Below are 17,919 nucleotides of genomic sequence, written 5' to 3' on the forward strand. Positions count from 1 at the left end.
CGGATGGATCAACTATATCTGAGCTGCATAGCAAATTTCATTAAATTAGGATTATATACACAAACGAATTCAGAAAAATGCAGGCAAGCAAAACATCTGGCTATAAAACAGCAGTCTGACACCAATTTTACCTTCGACTGAGCCTATGTGATCGTTCCATTTCATGTTCCTGTCAGTAACTATTTGAATGTCACAGAAACTGAAGAAGCTTGCCAAGATGGATGCAAGTTAGTGTCCCATTAGTGGAGGTATAATTTAAGGAAAGTGGAAGTTCCTGTATAAAGACAAGGTGGAAGAAAATCCCGGACCACAGACCTATAACAACCACTGCATTGAACAGCTCTTCTAAATTTATGCTTCAGTAATAGACTCATAAACATACAACCATTTGGGTACTCATACCATTCAGTACCTAGATTCTAGTGGTGTTTCAATGAAGTCACAATATGTATTACACTTCCAGCAAAATACCACCTATGTACTTAAGACAAGGTACATTGACGGATGTATTGCTTACTGCATCATTAACCCTATTTAGAAGAAACGTGAACGCTCCTGGTGACATTCTCAGATGATGGAAATAATGTCTCGGATCTTTCACAACAATTTATTTCAGCGATGTCGCTGAGCAACAGAGCTGACGTCTTTTCTTTATCCAACCATGAACCCATCTACATCTCTCATTTCTTTATGCAGCGATTTTATGCGCACAAACATTCCGCCACACCTCGTGCAGCTATCAAAACTTTCGTTTCGGACACGACTCCGCCACTCACAAAACTACGAAACTCAAGTGTAGGCTAGTGTCGTTCTGTCTGCACTCCTCTTGTGCAAAACTTGTTTCATGAGATGAGTTGTACGACCTAGTGTCATTATGCGAACTACCCTTAACGCCATATTTAATCGCCCAGTTTCATCCGAACAGCAGTTGTATCGTAGACCTACTCATTTTAGTTGTCTACCAATGTCTAGGCTATACTTTTTCGCCCTCTTATGGACTACCGCTGCGATGTATAGAATCCTAACAAATAGGACTGATGGAGGATATCGAAAAAGTTCAAGGAAGGGCAGCTAGTTTTGTACCTTCGCGAAATACACTCCTGGAAATGGAAAAAAGAACACATTGACACCGGTGTGTCAGACCCACCATACTTGCTCCGGACACTGCGAGAGGGCTGTAAATGCAATGATCACACGCACGGTACAGCGGACACACCAGGAACCGCGGTGTTGGCCGTCGAATGGCGCTAGCTGCGCAGTATTTGTGCACCGCCGCCGTCAGTCTCAGCCAGTTTGCCGTGGCATACGGAGCTCCATCGCAGTCTTTAACACTGGTAGCATGCCGTGACAGCATGGACGTGAACCGTATGTGCAGTTGACGGACTTTGAGCGAGGGCGTATAGTGGGCATGCGGGAGGCCTGGTGGACGTACCGCCGAATTGCTCAACACGTGGGGCGTGAGGTCTCCACAGTACATCGATGTTGTCGCCAGTGGTCGGCGGAAGGTGCACGTGCCCGTCGACCTGGGACCGGACCGCATCGACGCACGGATGCACGCCAACACCGTAGGATCCTACGCAGTGCCGTAGGGGACCGCACCGCCACTTCCCAGCAAATTAGGGACACTGTTGCTCCTGGGGTATCGGCGAGGACTATTCGCAACCGTCTCCATGAAGCTGGGCTACGGTCCCTCACACCGTTAGGCCGTCTTCCGCTCACGCCCCAACATCGTGCAGCCCGCCTCCAGTGGTGTCGCGACAGGCGTGAATGGAGGGACGAATGGAGACGTGTCGTCTTCAGCGATGAGAGTCGCTTCTGCCTTGGGGCCAATGATGGTCGTATGCGTGTTTGGCACCATGCAGGTGAGCGCCACAATCAGGACTGCATAGGTACGAGGCACACAGGGCCAACACCCGGCATCATGGTGTGGGGAGCGATCTCCTACACTGGCCGTACACCTCTGGTGATCGTCGAGGGGACACTGAATAGTGCACGGTACATCCAAACCGTCATCGAACCCATCGTTCTACCATTCCTAGACCGGCAAGGAAACTTGCTGTTCCAACAGGACAATGCACGTCCGCATGTATCCCGTGCCACCCAACGTGCTCTAGAAGGTGTAAGTCAACTACCCTGGCCAGCAAGATCTCCGGATCTGTCCCCCATTGAGCATGTTTGGGTGCAGAGTCCTCCAGTGTATTCTGGAAATCGGCATGAATGTCCTTTGCCTTCGTACCTTTCTTTACGAAGTACTTAATCACTGCTCGAATCTCGATTTTCTTCTATGTTCGCAAATCACTATGCGGGAACAATAACAGAGCCACGTCACCGCCATATCTCTCTTGCAAGAGCACTCACGTGACACGTGTTTCCTGGCAACAGTCCAATGAATATCACATGAACAACTCGTTGCGCTAGCGCTGACCTCTCGTAGTGGAGAGTTTTATGGAAATAATAAGCGAGTCGGGGTTTGTGGTCATTAAAGCAAACATTTTACGTTGCATAGAGATCTTTTCGCAAAATTTCACTCATCAACTTTCTTTCTTTTATTTTTTTAAATTTTACTTTAATGTACATAGAGAAAAATGACCAATGACCACTGTAATAACAAACAAGAAATCAGAACTTACACAGAAGAATTATGGATTCATGTTTCCCAGATATTATTCGAGAGTAGAATCGTCGAGAAATAGTTTGAATGTGGTTTTATGAATCATCTGCCGAACACCCATTAAGTGTGAACTGCAGAGTGGTCATGAAGTCATTATGCATGCGGCATTAGCTTCGTTTAGGGGACGTTAGAGAAGGCAGTAAGCCCTGCTCTTTCAAAGGAACCATCACAATATTCTCCTTACGTGATTTAGGCAAATCACTGACAGACCCAGTTCCCAGAGATTTTGAGGTTATGATAAGACAAGTAAAAATTTTAGTACAAGTGTTTATATTTTTACAAACGTATAAACACTCAAGTGTTCCAAAAATGGCAAGGGATTCTAGACATTAGAAGCTAAACACAGGACTTTTTCAGTTGCTTCCTTGAGGGACTGTCCACACAGAAGGCCTTGTGGTCTGATTATCTGCAGATAACATTCCAGTGATGAAAAAGTATCCATTCACAGGGCAACCTTTCCTGTTGTCAACAACAAACCATTGTACAAGAGCACACAAGTAAGATCAGCAAATCACAGGAAGTTGAGAAAGGCAAGACACAGAGGGAAAGAGCCTTCAATAAAGATAAAAAATAACAGAAAGGGCGTCTTAATAATAATGAGTGTACACAACTGAAAAACATCCTACTCATTTACACTTGCAAAACCATACACTTACAGTGCTAACCGAAATACTGATAATGATGAGTGCACACTGTACTTTTATATTCTGTAAAATACGACCATCAAAACTGAGAGTTTGCATCTATTACAGATCTTAAACCAATTTATGTCAATCATAGTAGGAATGTTTCTCAAACTTTTGAATAAATTCTTGTCAGATGCTATATTTCTCTGAATTTCTTGGAAGTGATGCTTAAGAGATTGTAGGCATCTATGGCATGTTAAAAGTAAAGGTGACGGCAATTCTTTTTTTTGGGGGGGGGGGCGACAAGTAATGTATAATATGTACAAGGAAAAAGAGGGAACAACCAGAGTGGAAGACGAAGAATGAACTGCATGGACAAAAAGGGTATAAGACAAGGACAGTCTTTTGCCCCTGCTGTCCAACCTACACACACAACTCAGAAGATATAGTTGTGGAACGGTTCAAAGAAAACTTGAGTCTCATTTCAAATACGTACCTCATTCATACAGTTATAGTCAGTGGTGACTTCAATCTACCTTCCACATGCTGGAAAAATAAAATAATAGAAGAAGTGGTGGTAATATGGACCCCCAGTTTGTTTTTCAATAAAATATTGTACACTAATACAATAATAGTACCTTAATTGATACAGTTATGCTCTACTGACAATTAACTAAGACATTATATTGATTAAATTCCTTAAATGTCAGAATATATTTATTATTATTTTGTTTCCCAAAGATGATAAATTTAACTGCGAACAAGATGTGCGGTTAATAAGGCCCCCATGGTGTTTGTAATGTCGGCCCCCAGTATATTTTAAGGATTTTTTGCTGCAAGGAAAACAAAGAATTGCTTTTTAATTAAAATACATATTTATTATAAAATATAAAACCATGAAAGTACGAAGTAGCACAGTACTAGCGACAAAGACACAAACATAGTCCTCTTTCTCCGCCTCCCCACATTCGTTGTGAGCCCATAACGAGCACATTAGGCGTTGCACCCATAATTCGCCACGAACATCATTTGAAAACTTCCCGTCACAGAATAAGCAAAAGAGTATCGTCTTTATCTGGCTGGAGTTCACCATTCGGAGGGTCACATGGAGAATCACCAGAACCAGTCGACAGCCGCATGATGTCATCATGAACACAATCTGAGCCATCACTGTCCGTTTCTTCTTGCTTAATCAAAGTTTTCTTTAACTGTCGACTATTCTTACTAACGCCTCTTCCACGACCAGACGCACCACGCCCTCTACTACGAGTTTGGGTTTGGGTTCCAGAACAAGATGGCTGTGGTATAATATAAGTGAAGTTCCTTTTGATAGCTTTTAATTTCCCTCGTCCGTGTCCATGGCCACGAAGAGTAGCTGCAGCTTTTTGCTCTAGCTGCAGCTTTTTGCTCTTGTATGTAAGCTTCTAATTCGTTCTTATATTGAGATCCTGTCACAAGACTAGCAACGCACAGTTTTCGTTCACGAGACGTTTCCATCTTCTCAGTTATGGGATGGCTATCCCTTGGAGACACACCAACCGCAATTTTAATAGGCTCATGGACATCAATTTATAGCATCAAGAGCCTCTTCAGTCTCTCTCTTCGGGTTCCTGTTGTTTTGGTGGGTTGGCAGACACAGGACTTCTTCCCCAGCGACGAATGTGTCATCTTGAAATATATTTCTTTCTAAGGGATAAATTCCTGTTACTCTAAACCCACTTAGTGGATTAATGCCAGTTGTACACGGGAGGTAGGTCTTGCCAAAGACAGACACTATATCATAGGGTCCAACAAGTTTGCCTTCACAGAGCATCCACTGACGAATATTCTCGCTTTAGTCAGTCTTAAGTGCACCCATAAAAGTACAATCCAGGGGTTGCAGTTTGTGTGTTGTGTGTGAAGGCAGAGACAAAATGGTGATGAAGTTTTTTCTTGCCACATCAGTCACATCAATATCCCTTACATGGGAGAAGTGACCATCAAGGGTGAATAGAATAGGCGAAGTCTATGTTGGCTTTGCTTTCCCCCCCCCCCCCCCCCCCCCCCAACAAAATGTTTCAACCAGTCCGTGAATACCTTTGCTTGAACCTAACCAGATGGGTGGACTCTCCCAATTGACCCAGGAGGAACACCTTTCATAAGAACGTTTCCATATTCATTCTTGGGAATACGAACATCGGGGGAACATAAGAACCTACTGCACTCATCAAACAGATGATTGTTACTAGAGACCCACGCTCTGCAGCAGTCAGAGAACTGCTTGTAGTATCTTAGTCTGAACTACACTAAGGCCTGTTTCATCGACGTCCCATACACGATCTTCTGGATATTTATGTTTCTGGTTTTCAGCTTGTAGCAAGTCGTAGAATGAGTTAACTCTCTCACGGGTAAAGCCTTTTGCTCGAGCATACGATATTCTAGTTGGCTTTCAAATTTAAAGCTTATCTTGACGATGTTGAATAAAATGCTCAAAACAAGCCCTTTCATTTCTGATGTTTGTTGGAATTCCATTCCTGACTGCAAGTTGGTAGGCCATTTTTCGAACTTCCGTATGAGTAAAAACATAGAATTTGGCCTCCATATACTGTAACAAATCCACTAGTTTACTTTCTAGGGCTGCTGGTAGAGCTGGTTTTCTTCCAAGCTTTTTAGTTTCAACATCTGCCATCTGTGAGGTATTAACCCCACATACATACTGGTGCAGAGATGTTTTTGTGACAGCAAAATGTTTTGATGCATTTATAACTCTGATTGTTTTGCTACAACAGCCGACACTGCCTCTCGCTTGTTTTTATCCCACACCTGCCATTTGGGGGTTGGTTTAGGTGCCAATTAGTCCTAGTCATCTGAAAACAAAAATAAAAACATTTTACAGACTGATTATAATATGGACCCTGGGGTCCACATCACAACCACCAATGGAGGCCATATTACAGTCACATACACCTTGTAAACTCGTGTAAACAACTTAAAAACTAAATAATACTACACCTTTTAACCTATTTGAAACTGTTTCCAATACTTTCTAGGTTGAGTGCATGGTGCTTACATCTAAGTATTAACCAATAATGGTACATTAATAAACTGAAATTCACGCACCTCTCAAAGTTTTGGACAGGAGCTTGAAAATTAAAACCTCACACTGTCGCTCAACCCCTGTACTGATCTGCTTCCAGCGCTCCTACAGGCCAGTGGGGATACTAGTAGACTAGTTCCAGCTATCACCACTAGCTTTCTCAGAACGTTGTTTTGAACAATTAGTTCATGAGCCCACTCGAAGCATAAATGGTTGCCAAAGCATACTTGACCTCCAAGGAACAAATAATCCTGGACAAATAGGAAGTACCATGACGAATACAGGCATTAGCGAACACAAGGCAGTTGCTGCTTGGCTGAATACCGTAACACCTACAATCATCCAAAACATACGCAATCTAGTAATAAAAAAAAAAAAATAAAAAAAAAAAAAAAACGCTCTTAACATCGGTTTAAGAGGCAGTCTCCACTTCTTGCTTGATCACGTAAGCGTAGAAAAGATGTGGAATGATTCCAAAGAGACAGTATCGACGGCAGTTCAGATATACATACCACATAGATTAACAATTGATGGTACTGCTCCTCCATGGTATACAAAACGGGTCAGATCGCTGTTGCATGCCAAATTTAAAAGGACGCAAAATCCCCAAGACTTGCAAAGTTTTAGAGAAGTTCGAAATATAGCACGTTCTTCAATGCCAGATGCTTTTAATAATTTCCACAACGAAACTGTCTCGAAATCTGGCAGAAACCCCAAAGAGATTCTGGTCATACATAAAGAACACCACCAGTGGCAAGACGCAATCAATACCTTCACTTTGCGATAACAATGGTGAAGTCACTGATGACAGTGCCACTAAAGCAGAGTTATTAAAAACGGTTTTCACAAAGCAGCTTAAATCACTAAATAAAGTCAAGACCTCCGGTCCAGATTGTATACCAGTCAGATTCCTCTAAGAGTGTGCTGATACAATAGCTTCATATTTAGCAATTATATACAACCGCTCGCTCACAGAAAGAACTGTACCTAAGACTGGAAAATTGCTCAAGTCACATCAATACCCAAAAATGGAAGTAGGAGTAATCCGCTGAATTACAGGCCTATATCACTAACGTTCATTTGCAGTAGAGTTTTGGAACATACACTGTATTCGAACATTATGAAGTATTTCAAAGAAAACGATTCATTGACACATAGCACGGATTCAGAAAATATCGTTCTTGCTCTTTATAGTCATGAAGTAATGAGTGCTATCGATAGGGGATGTCAAATTGATTCCATATTTTTAAATTTCCAGAAGCTTTTGACACCGTTATTCACAAGTATCTTCTAACCAAATTGCATGCCTATGGAATATCGCCTCAGTGCGATTGGATTCGTGATTTCCTGTCAGGGTGGTCACAGTTCGTAGTAATAGGCGGAAAGTCATCGAGTAAAACAAAAGTAATATCCGGCGTTCCCCAAGGAAGTGTTATAGGCCCTCTATTGTTTCTGATCTATATTACCGACACAGGAGACAATCTGAGAAGCCGTCTTAGATGTTTGCAGATTATGCTGTCATTTACCGTCTTGCAAAGTCATCAGATGACTGAAACGAATTGCAAAATGATTTAGATATCTGTGTGGTGCGAAAAGTGGCAATTGACCCTGAATAAAAAAAAAGTGCTAAGTTGTTCACAAAATAACCTAAATTGGAACGATCACATAGATAATGTGTTAGAGCAAACCAAAGACTGCAATTCATTGGAAGGAGGTGCAACAGGTCTACTAAAGAGACCGCTTACACCATGCTTGCCTGCCCTATTCTGGAACATTGCTGTGCGGTGTGGGATCCGCATCAGGTGGAACTGACAGATGACATTGACAAAGTTCAAAGAAGGCCAGCTCGTTTTGTATTATCGCGAAGTAGGGGAGATAGTGCTACAGACATGATACGTGAATTGGAGTGGCAATCATTAAAACAAAGGCGTTTTTCGTTGCAACAGGATCATCTCATGAAATTTCGATCACGAGTTTTCTCCTCCGATTGCGAAAACATTCTGTTGGCACCCACCTACATAGGGAGAAAGGATCATCACGATAAAATAAGAGGAATCAGGGCTGCCACAGAAAAATTTAAGTGCTCGTTTTTCCCACACGCCGTTCGAGGGTGGAACGGTAGAGAAATAGCTTGAATGTGGTTCATTGAACCCTCTACCAGGCACTTTGTTGTGAATTGGTGAGTAATCACGTACATGTAGATATGAAAAAAAGGAAGGTTCAAGAGTGGGATTAAGATTCGCTTATGACTGCTATCCTAAGTGAAGGAGAATTACCGTTCTGTTGAATGGAATAACTGTCTAATGAGTGCAGAATATGGTCTGAGAATAAATCGAAGAAACACGAAAGTAAAGAGATAAAGCAGAAATGAGAACAGCAAGAAATTTAACATCAAGATTAAAGCAGGTAACGTTGAAGAGTTCTGCTACTTAGGCAGCAAAATAACCCATGGCAGACGGAGCAATGAGGACTACAGCTTCTGTCCCAAAAGTTCCCCCTGTGATTTCTTCGTTTAAAACAATCATTTATTCAATATCAGTTTACAGTCTTTTCAGAACTTAGTATTCTCCCCCTGCTTTGACGTACCATTGCCAATGATTCACCCAATCACTGAATGTGCCCTGGACGGTGACAATGGGAATTTCGTTCAATGCGGTTGTCGAAGCTGCTTTTACCACCTCCAGCACCCCATGCTGAGTTCCTTTCAAAGCTCTTTTGATCCTTGGGAACAAAAAGCAATCCGCTAGTGCCAGGTCTGCGCTGTACGTCGGATGGGGCAGCATTGCCACACCCATTCTGGCCAGCAACTCGGAGACAATGAGTGCAGTATGGCTTGCCGCATTGTCATGGTACACAATCCGACTGTCGGAATTTTTTTCCGGACATGTTGAACCCTGTTGCGCAACCATTTGACCATTACACAGTCAAACTGCGACTGTTGGTCATACTAAAAACTCCTGGTCTCATCCCTTGCAATCACTCTGTCCAAAGCTTCTGGGTCCGTTTCGTCGTGATCTCTCAGTTCCTGGCACTTCAACAAATGTTGCTCTTTCATCTCACTTGTCGGGAATTTTAGCACCATTTTCATGCAGCCGATCCTCAGTTAAAATGTGGTGAATGATTGTCTTGGGTATTCCACTCGCTTCGGCAACCATCTGAACACTTAAATCGTCAGTCCTTGTCCACAACTTGATGCACTTTTTGCAGCGAGTCATCCATTTGTGATGTCAATGGGCATCCTAGATGGTCGTCACTTTTGACAGACACCTGACCTTCCCAGCACCTCCAGTGCCTCATGAAAGTTTTGTTGCATAGCACCATTCATGTATCCTTACCTAAGTATTTTGAATGTCTTCACCTCGTTTCTCCCCAGTTTCACACAGAACTTGATTGCGTAATCTGGTCCAGAAACTAGTCCAGTTTCTGCTCGATGAGAGTGCGGTAGGTACCTCTGTGCCGAGCATTACCCTGCCTCAACAATTGCCCAAAGGGACTGACAATGGTCTTGTTTCAAAGCTCTGCCCTGCCAGCCAGCGTGACATATACTAGAAGTCATTCTGGGAACTTTTGGGACAGACCCTGTAAAAAGCAGACTACTGTTGTGGTCTTCAGTTCTGAGACTGGTTTGATGCAGCTCTCCATGCTACTCTATCCAGTGCAAGCTTCTTCATCTCCCAGTACCCACTGCAACCTACATCCTTCTGAATCTGCTTAATGTATTCATCTTTTGGTCTCCCTCTACGATTTTTACCCTCCACACTGCCCTCCAATACTAAATTGGTGATCCCTCGTGGTTCAGAACATGTCCTTCCAACCGATCCCTTCTTCTAGTCAAGTTGTACCACAAGCTCCTCTTCTCCCCAATTCTATTCAATACCTCCTCATTAGTTATGTGATCTACCCACCTAATTTTCAGCATTCTTCTGTAGCACCACATTTCGAAAACTTCTATTCTCTTCTTGTCTAAACTATTTATCGTCCATATTTCACTTCCACACATTACTACACTCCATACAAATACTTTCAGAAACGACTTCCTGACATTTAAATCTATACTCGATGTTAACAAATTTTTCTTCTTCAGAAACGCTTTCTTTTCCATTGCCAGTCTACATTTTATATCCTCTCTACTTCGACCATCATCAGTTATTTTGCTCCCCAAATAGCAAAACTCCTTTACTACTTTAAGTGTCTCATTTCCTAATCTAATTACCTCAGCATCACCCAACTCAATTCGACTACATTCCATTATCCTCGTTTTGCTTTTGTTGCTGTTCATCTTATATCCTCCTTTCAAGACACTGTCCATTCCATTCAACTGCTCTTCCAAGCCCTTTGCTGTCTCTGACAGAATTACAATGTCATCGGCGAACCTCAAAGTTTTTATTTCTTCTCCATGGATTTTAATACCTACTCCAAATTTTTCTTTTGTTTCCTTCACTGCTTGCTCAATATACAGATTGAATAACATCGGGGAGAGGCTACAAACCTGTCTCACTCCTTTCCCAACCACTGCATCCCTTTCATGTCCCTCAATTCTTATAACTGCCATCTGGTTTCTGTACAAATTGTAAATAGCCTTTCAATCCCTGTATTTTACCCCTGCCACCTTTAGAATTTGAAAGAGAGTATTCCAGTCAACATTGTCAAAAGCTTTCTCTAAGCCTACAAATGCTAGAAATGTAGGTTTGCCCTTCCTTAATCTAGCTTCTAAGATAAGTCGTAGGGTCAGTATTGCCTCACGTGTTCCAACATTTCTACGGAAGCCAAACTGATCTTCCCCGAGGTCGGATTCTATTAGTTTTTCCATTCGTCTGTAAAGAATTCACATTAGTATTTTGCAGCTGTGACTTATTAAACTGATAGTTCGGTAATTTTCACATCTGTCAACACCTGCTCTCTTTGGGATTGGAATTATCATATTCTTCTTGAAGTCTGAGGGTATTTCGCCTGTGTCATACATCTTGCTCACCAGATGGTAGTTTTGTCATGATTGGCTCTCCCAAGGCTGTCAGTAGTTCTAATGGAATGTTGTCTACACCGAGGGCCTTGTTTCAACTTAGGTCTTTCAGTGCTCTGTCAAACTCTTTACGCAGTATCATGTCTTCCATTTCACCTTCATCTACATCCTCTTCCATTTCCATAACATTGTCCTCAAGTATGTTGCCCTTGTATAGACCCTCTATTGACTCCTTCCACCTTTCTGCTTTCCCTTCTGTGCTTAGAACTGGGTTTCCATCAAAGCTCTTGATATTCATGCAAGTGGTTCTCTTTTCTCCAGAGGTCTTTAATTTTCCTGTAAGCAGTATCTATTTTACCTCTAGTGAGATAAGCCCCTACATCCTTACATTTGTCCTCTAGCCACCACTGCTTATCCATTTTGCACTTCCTGTCGATCTCATTTTTGAGACATTTGTATTCCTTTTTGCCTGCTTCATTTTCTGCATTTTTATATTTTCTCCTTTCATCAATTAAATTCAATATTTCTTCTATTACCCAAGGGTTTCTACTAGCCCTCGTCTTTTTATCTATTTGATCCTCTGCTGCCTTCACTATTTCATCCCTCAAAGCTACCCATTCTTCTTCTACTGTATTTCTTTCCCCCATTCCTGTCAATTGTTCCCTTATGCTCTCTCTGAAACTCTGTACAACCTCTGGTTCTTTCAGTTTATCCAGGTCCCATCTCCTTAAATTCCCACCTTTATGCAGTTTCTTCTGTTTTAATCTACAGTTCATAACCAATAGATTGTGATCAGAATCCACATCTGACCCTGGAAATGTCGTACAATTTAAAACCTGGTTCCTAAATCTCTGTCTCACCATTACATAATCTATCTGATACCTTTTAGCATCTCCAGGGTTCTTCCATGTATACAACCTTCTTTCATGATTCTGGAACCAAGTGTTAGCTATGATTAAGTTATGCTCTGCATAACATTCTACCAGACGGCTTCCTCCTTCATTTCTTAGCCGCAATCCATATTCACCTACTATGTTTCCTTCTTTCCCTTTTCCTACTGATGAATTCCAGTCACCCATGACTATTAAATTTTCATCTCCTTTCACTACCTGAATAATTTCTTTTATCTCATCATACATTTCATCAATTTCTTCATCAGACTAACAATGGCAAAAAGGCACTCCTGTCCAAGAGTAGTCGACTAGTATCAACCATGGGTCTTAATTTGAGGAAGAAATTTTTGAGAATATATGTTTGGAGCACAGCATTGTATAGCTGTGAGACATGGGATATGGAAAAATCAGAACAGACGAGAATTGAGGCATTTCAGATGTAGTGCTACAGAAGAATGTTGAAAATTAAGCGAGCTGATAAAGTAAGGATTGAGGAGGTTCTCGCAAGAATCAGCAAGGCAAGGGATTTATTGAAAACACTTACAAGAAGAAGGGGCAGGAAGATAAGAGCATCTGTTCATACATCAGGGAATAACTTCCATGGTACAAGAGGAAGTTGTACAGTGTACAAACTGTAAAGGAAGACAAGATTGGAATACATCCTGTAAATAAGGATGTAGATTGCAAGTGCTACTATGAGATGAAAAGGTTGCCACAGGAGAAGAATTCTTGGTGGGCTACATAGACTGATGACTAAAGACTTACAAAAATAATTTCTCTGTGTGCAGTGCTGTACGTAGTTCCTGCTGAGTCGTCAGCCCTGAAAGGTGTCGGCAACAGTAATTTCACATTCCCAAAAATCCTTACAATCCTCAGTAGGTTTTTGGCAAAGACACATCTTCCAGACTGGCTGACCAAGATGATATATCCCACAAATTGCACCTCCCATTTGCAGCAAACACTCTTATATGTACTGATGACTATGCTATACTCCTGTAGGCACTTAAAAAGCTGCTGTAGGTCAGTCACATGCTCATCAACTTAAAATCACAAAATGAAGATATCATCCATATAACAGAATACAAATGCCAATGCTTCATTCACAAAATGCTGCCACATCTGTGCAGCTTTCCTCAGTCCAAGAAACAAGTTTATATTGGAAAAGCCCAAAAGGCATTATTACAGTAGCTTTTTTCATGTCCTCCAGCAGTACTGAAATTTGTAAAAATGCCTTTCTAGAGTCGAGTGCACTAAACAACTAAACATGGGCAATGGCGTTGTTAAAAGCAGTCACGTGATGCACAGGGTAACCCTCTGGTATTGTGCAGGCATTGAGTGCCCTTAATAACCACATAATCACCAGGAACCATCTTTGTGCCCCATTTATAGTGGGAATGCTGAAAGATTACATGATCTCTTCAAAATATCTGCTTTCAATAGCTCCTTGAACCCCACTTTTGCTGTCAGAAGCCTGTAAGGTGGAAGCCTTCTCAGACAAGCTGTGATGGGTTGGCTAGGTGACATGCACACAAAGTGCACTGTCAGGACAGTGGCAGCCAGAGAGGTGAGCTCCAGTAACAATCTATAGCATTGTACCAGTACCTCCTTTAGTGACGTGTAGCAATGTTGTGTTAGAATGTATTCTATTTCTTTTCCCACTGCTCCTTCCAACCACGATTACACACTCGTCGCCAGCCGCGGTGGTCTTGCGGTTCTAGGCGCGCAGTCCGGAACCGTGCGACTGCTACGGTCGCAGGTTCGAATCCTGCCTCGGGCATGGATGTGTGTGATGTCCTTAGGTTGGTTAGGTTCAAGTAGTTCTAAGTTCTAGGGGATTAACGACCACAGCAGTTGAGTCCCATAGTGCTCAGAGCCATTTGAACCATTTGAACACACTTATCATTGGTGCACATCCGTGTTGTTGAAAGATGCATTCTATGTGCACGAACGATGCTGGTGGGTGATCAGACTAAACAATGGATGCCTGAAATAAGTAAAAGGAATTCTGGAATACACTTCTTGCCAATTTACGTTCCTGCACATTGCAGCGTAGCTGGAGACATGGTTTTTCCACTTAATCTCTGGTGATTATGATGCTGCATCCATCATTATTGCAAAAAGAAAAAAAAATCTGTACCAAACCTCCTCTTCTAGGAATCACATTGTGGTCACCGCTATGGATAAATCGACAACAAGAAATAATTTCCATATACACTGAGAACTTGATGATTATTCAGTATATAATATTATTACACACCAAATTGCAACCAACGTAAACACAAAGAATAGTGAACAGAACTCTACATCTCTAATAAATACTCTGTTAAACCAATGATTCAGCTTTGTTTATTGTGCCTGCTACTTGCACAGGAACTGGTGTTGCCATAAGGTTAAATCAAAATTGAGTTCAACATAATGCATCTACATAATCACAAAAGAAATTTATCATTAATATTGTTCCAACTAGTGGCGAATCCCAGCGTGCCTATAAGCTAGGCTCTATTAGTTGTCTAATTTATTAATTTCTTAACCAGCACAAAAGTATGCCATTTTCTCATAAAATCACAGAAGCAATACAAATGTGGTATGAAACTGTTCCATTTGTTGCACTCTTTAAAATAATTAGTGCTTTTCTGTATCTCATATGGGTGCCACAGCACAAACAAATAAGTACTATGCTTCAAAAACTGGTGTCATCTCTCTTCTGTTGAGTGTCTCACCTGTCATCTCACTGTGGATGTGATATTAAAATTCCTAAATTTGACACTGAAATGTCAGTAGTCCCCATAAAAAGTTTTGGCACTTGACACGACTTTTGATTCCTTCAATGCACTGGTGTGAAGGTGTAGATGGTCAGACATCTGGGGATTGGAAACTTTCACTCACTCATGCTGTGACTAGCCTGAACTAGTCAATAAAATTTCCTAGGCCAATTCATACTTTTTAATTCACCATCATCATTCACGTCATCACCTATAATCTTCGTGAACACAGCTGTTAACTCATCTTCTGCTGTCTTCTCTACCTACAGTGTATTTTAATAACAATGTTAGTCTCTGAAAATATTACATCAATAAAAGAAGAAAGGGAAGTCAGGATGTAACATCTTGTTGACTAAGAGTTCATCTTTCATAGACCACAGGCACAGTTTGGGGAAGGAAACTAGCCACTTTCTTTTCAAAGAAATGACCCTGAACATGTGCATTAAGTATTTTATCGAAATCACAGAAAATCCAAATCTGGATGTCTAGACATGGATTTGAATTGCTGTGTTCCCAAATAGGAGTTCAGTGTCTTACCACTGTGTCACTTCACTTAGTTATTTATAGCTACCTCTATTCTACCCATAAACCTCATGTACACTGGGTAAGGAGCTGTGGCGGTGCTTGTAAAAGGTGAGAAAGGCGACAAAATATTTGATTAAAAGGTGATAAAATATTTTTAAGGCCTGGATAAAAGATGAGAAATATTTTAAATCAACAGATATGGCACAAATAAATTGCTTTCAGTTTTGATAATCCCTGTCTAAAGTGCTGGTTAAGGCCACAATAAATTTGTCTTTTACGGCCCCGGACTCGGTATGGCTACTTATTTAGTCACAAGAATTTATTAATATATGCAATAATACATTGGTAATTTGGTATTAATAATTCATTATTGGTAATGTAATTCACAAAAATTTTCACAACTAATGATGTTCTACATTTCAGTACCGGAAAATGACCAACTAAATATTTTTTGATTACTGTTTCTTAGAAATCTTAGTAAAAATGAAGTACTCACATTAGATTTCTTTTCTCAAGGTTTTTCTGAAAGGTTTCCATCTCTTTTTTCCATTCTTCCTTCTATTTTCATGGTTTTTGCACCCTCAAGCATACCTTAGACCATTTTTGCTGCCCGTAAATCATTTCTTCTGATGCTTTCTTCAGTTCTTGTGACTCCTTTAGTAGTTGATGTTCTTTTTTCATTGCTTAGTGAATAGATTTTTTTCAAGTAATGCATCTTTTTAACCTGCTCTTCAAGATTCCCATGGTTTTGTTCCTCTTTTTGCATTTCTTCTACATCAGTTTTTCTTTTCCTTTCAGATTCATCCTTACAAGCAGTATAATTTGCATGTGCTTGCTGTCAATATCGAATGAGCAGTAAATTGGCACAGAAATTAAAATGGGGGTATTGTTCTAAAGCATCCCTCACAATCAATAATACTGTTTAGAAATCTTTTGGCCACTGTTGCATTATCTTCTCATGTGTGCTTCAAAGTGGAAGTTCTTCTATCTTTACATTTCATTGGGACAATGGAAGAGAAACCATGCCAAGTTTTGAAACATTTTTTCAAACTATAGAATCTTCCACTTGTACAATAAGTAATCTTACCAGAAATGGAGTGACCTTGTTTTTGCAAACTTTAACATGTCACTGAAGCTACAGCTCTTTATTCTTTTCTTGGGGCTTAAAAATCCACAACTTCTCAGCAGTGCATCTGATAAGCACATCTTTTCCATCATATTTTTGCAAGCTGTGATGTAATGTTTTTAGGCATTCCTTAGAAACCACAACTTGTCATGTTCTTTTATTTACTAATATCTTTGGTTATCTGCCCACTACAATTAGTTGTTCAAGAGAAAGCACATTATCTAATGTAAAGGGTCAATATGAAGAACTTCAAAAATACTATCAATTGTTCTCATAGCTGAAATCCTCAAAACACAAGCCAAAAAGGTCTGAAGTATGATTTCCATTCCAGTATTTTTGCATTCCAGTATGCAATCTGCGAATCAAAAGAGTATGGCTTTGAAAATGTTGGGTGAACTTACCAAATAGTTTTGCAAATAAAATTATAAAATAAGTTCTGCTTTCAGTGAAGGTTTTTTAAAGCATTCACAATTGCACTGTATGATTTGGACAGAACAGTAGCAGAATTCTTTCTAGAGGTACAGGGTGACAATTACTGAACTATATGAAAAAAATGTAAATTAGTTGCAAACTATGGTGTGCACACACTTTATTCAACATGTAAACATCACTAGATATTTGGATTTAGGTTATGACCTGTTCGATATGCCTGCCATCATTGGCGATGATACGGCACAGATGAATAGTGAAATTCTGCATGACCTGCTGAAGTATTGAAACACTGATGCTGCCAACTACTTCCTCAGTAGCTGTATTTAGCTCAGCAATGGTTTTGCAGTTATTGCTGTTCACCTTGTCTCTAATATAGCCCCACAAAAAGAAGTCGGATGTGTTCAGATCTGGAGAATATGGCGGCCAATAGAGGCTCATGCCAGTGGCCTCTGGGTATTGTAGAGCCAGAATGCAGTCCCCAAAAGTGCTTCTCCAGAACATCAAACACTCTCCTGCTTTGATGAGGTCAAGCTCTGTCTAACATGATCCACATCTTGTTGAAATCAGGTTCACTTTAGATAATGGGGATGAAATCAGCTTCCAAAACTTTCACATACCATTTGGTAGTCACCTTGTCATCAATGAATATTGCATCGCTAATTCCATGACTGGACACTGCACACCACACAGTCACCCATCCTCGATCACAAAATGTGGATTCTCAGTCCCCAAATGTTCCAATTTTGATTATTGACGAACCCATTCAAATGAATGTGGAGTTCGTTTCTAAACCAAACCTGTTTCGGAAAGTAACACTGAATACCACCTCACTGTTCCAAAATCCTTTC

This window comes from Schistocerca gregaria, chromosome 3 (genome assembly GCF_023897955.1).
Source record: "Schistocerca gregaria isolate iqSchGreg1 chromosome 3, iqSchGreg1.2, whole genome shotgun sequence".
Lineage (NCBI taxonomy): Eukaryota > Metazoa > Arthropoda > Insecta > Orthoptera > Acrididae > Schistocerca > Schistocerca gregaria.